Raw genomic sequence first — 3,498 nt, 5'->3', positions numbered from 1 at the left:
TGCAACGCAAGGGGAAACCCTACTTCAAGTCTCAGAGCGAGTGACGTCACTGATTGAAACACTATTAGCGCACACCACCGCTAACTAACTAGCCATTTCACATCGGTTACACTCACCCCCCTTTTTGACCTCCTCCTTTTCCGCAGCAACCAATGATCCGGGTCACGGCACCCATGTAACAGTGTAGGTTCTGTCCCTCTCTTCGCCCCAACCTGGGCTCGAACCAGGGACCCTTGCACACATCAACAACTGACACCCACGAAGCATCGTTACCCATCGCGCCACAAAAGCCGCGGCCCTTGCAACGCAAGGGGAAACCCTACTTCAAGTCTCAGAGCGAGTGACGTCACTGATTGAAACACTATTAGCGCGCACCACCGCTAACTAACTAGCCATTTCACATCGGTTACATACACACACACAGCTGGAATTAGCTTAGCTCATCATAATCAGTACAACCTTCAAAAAAATATTTTACACACATACTATGTGCCCATTACAATCTATGCAAAAATCGGAATGCATATCACCGGTAATTGAAAAACATGAATAAAATAGTAAATATATCAATAATACCACACAAAACATTTCTGATAGTGATTTATTGATACAAATGGTGCGTGCAGGCAGTCACACGTAACCTCTCATTCCCACTCTGAGCCATTCAGTGTTGTTGTATATGTATGTAGCTAATGAGCTAAGCTGTAGCATTAGCAATGTTTTTCAAAAGGAGACAACTCAGAAATGCGGAAATTCTGGAGATTTAAAAAAATTCTAACAATGAGTCTGAAAGTCAGGAATCAGATTCTGACAGTGACTGAGGACCCCTTGTCCACTGACAAAGTCCCAGTTCCCTTTGAAGGTGGTGATGGAGGCAGACCGATAGTGGATGAAGTACAGGAGTTCTGTGGTAGCTGGAAGGCTGCCAGCCATTTCACCCCTCCTGGCCCTGCTGTTTGCTTTGATGAGTCCCAGTCTGGAGTGCAACGCCCCTTGCCATTTACATCTGAGGCAGAGTGCTTCAAGTTGTTTCTGACAGAGGAGCTGGTGGGAGACATTGTAGAGACCAACTTTGCCACCCTCTTTTCCCAAGACTGCTTTCTAGTTCTGCTGCTATGACTGCATTTCATCAACAACGCTACTGCCATCCTAAATGACCAAATGATACAAAATAAGAAATGTCAACAACTGGCAGTAAAGTGCCATGACAAACGAGACGTCCATGTCCTCTCCGCTGTCCATACAGCAACCATGTCGGCCACAGGGAAGGTGGACCACCTGACGGGAGAGAGAAACAAACCAGACAGAGAAACATCAAATTAGACTGCGTGCTTGACTATAACCTCAAAATGGGGGCAGTGGATAAGGCTGACATGATAAACAGCTTTGTGGAATGCACTCAGAAAACGCCCAAGTGGTAGAAGATATTTCTAAATTTTTCCAGGGTAGCTTCAAAATACAACATGCCAATACTTCTGATGCAATTAGCATTGTTTTACAGAGCTAATAGAATAATGTAGCTAGCTACATAAGGACGATTGAATATAACACCATAAAAGGTTATGACATGAGTAACGTTACCTCGCGTGTCCGCGGTTATAAGGAATATACACAAATAGAGTATGCTCCATACACACAGTTGGCTACAGTATAAACGGTATAACACGACATACAGAAACTATCATAACGTAATAAGGCACTTACTTTGATATAAACACAGTCTGGATTTGAAGATGGGTGTCTGTAGTGACACCTCTAGCACTGAGACGCTGTGCCACTTGGGAGTCATAAGGCCAGGGTAGTTTCAAAATACAACACATGCTAATACTTCCCTGACGCAATTAGCATTGTTTTCCAGAGCTAATAGAAGAATGTAGCTAGCTACCTAAGCATTGAGTATAACACCATAAATGTTATGAAATGAGTAACGTTATAAGGAATATACACAAAAACATTATTCTACAATAGAAACGACATGCAGAAACTATTAGAATGTAATAAGGCACTTACTTTGATAGAAACGCACACATTTCCAAAGTTATTATTGGTAATGAAAACAACTTTGATTGCGATGCTGGCAACAGATGGAAAATATGGACACGTGTATGCAGGACGGCAGATGAGCAAATGTCTGCAGACTTGAACTGCACAAACAATTGAGAAGTGTTTGGGGAATTCTGGCCGGGTCAGGAATGTCAGAAAAATTAATTGGTCCGCAAAAGTAAAAATGACTACTTTTATGTGAATGAATGACACGGAACACACCTCAATTCAAACTGTTATTAGAAAATAAAAAACTTGTTAGAAAATTTAAAATGGCCAAGTTGAAAACAGCCTATAAATAAAAACAGGCTGCGTGCCTTGGTTTTAGGGCAGCGCAGATTAAATGTACTGTTACGTAACAATCACATTCTGGAATGGAGAGAACGTTCTAATATCACGTGCATTAAAAATCTCCCGATGGGGCAACCGTTAGAGATATTTGGAACTCACGGAACTAACGTCAATTATCTAAAAACACATCAATTTAGATTTTTTTTCATATTTGCATATGTTGTAGTTTAGACCATACTTTTCATCATCTGACATTTTTGTGTTGTGGCCGCCATCGGTTGAGACACAACATGCTCTTAAATACAGTGTGGGTATAATTTTTGTACATTTATCAGCCAAAACATGACACCCACCCTGTATTCAAACGCATGTTGTCTCTCAACTGATAGCGGGCACAACACAAAAACCTCAAACGATGTAAAATAGGTTTTAAGCTACAACATATGCAACAACAAAAAAAGAGTTTGCCCGTTTTTAGATAATTTACTTTTAAATGTAAAAAAATGACATAGAAAAAGATAGTTTGGACAGCCCTATTTGTAAGCTTTTAAATTATATCAATCTCCACCATTTATCTTTTCCAGTCATGAAGACATGGATGTCTTCTGGCATGGTGGGGTTTGCAAAATAGGTCAACATTGAGCACCTTTATCTCTTGAGTGTTTTGGAATTCAGGTCCAAAAAGTAACTTTCTGAGTACCTCTACAATGGGCAAATATTTATGGAAGGTTTGTTCAAATCAAAAGGGGTGCTCTCAAAAAGTAATTGAATTAAAATGGATTTACCCAAAAGAGATAGTGATCTCAATGGGACTTCCCTGCTTAAAAATAAAGTTTAATTATTATTATACATTTTTTAATCAATGTAGGCATTAGCTCTTCTACTGGTCCAATGAAAGTAGTGGGGTAGGGAGATGGAAGTGATATACAGTACATGAGCAGAGAGATTGCATATTGAATTGAATGATTTTTAAGGCTAACTGTACGTCAAACCCTTAGTTGAACCCACACTGTCATAGAAAGCATGACATAACATATGAACTTAGATTACATTGGATTGTTAATCTTTAAATCTTACTGTATGTTAAATACTACGCTTTCATAACACATGACATTATATGATGACATTTCAAACTGGTATCTCATGGATCTAGAAGCGCTATTG

General features: G+C 39.9%; 1 long non-coding RNA gene across 1 annotated transcript; it reads right to left on the bottom strand.

The window, feature by feature from the left end:
* Positions 1-587: 587 nt before the first annotated feature.
* On the bottom strand, positions 588-2,385 carry LOC123730757 (uncharacterized). Its single transcript, XR_006762186.2, has 2 exons — positions 2,011-2,385; positions 588-1,278 (listed from the first exon to the last, which is right to left on the bottom strand). It is a non-coding gene; the product is annotated as an uncharacterized LOC123730757 (long non-coding RNA).
* Positions 2,386-3,498: the final 1,113 nt, after the last annotated feature.

This window comes from Salmo salar, chromosome 26, assembly GCF_965601325.2.
Source record: "Salmo salar chromosome 26, fSalSal1, whole genome shotgun sequence".
Taxonomy (NCBI): Eukaryota; Metazoa; Chordata; class Actinopteri; order Salmoniformes; family Salmonidae; genus Salmo; species Salmo salar.
This window is presented reverse-complemented; position numbering and strand designations above follow the sequence as displayed.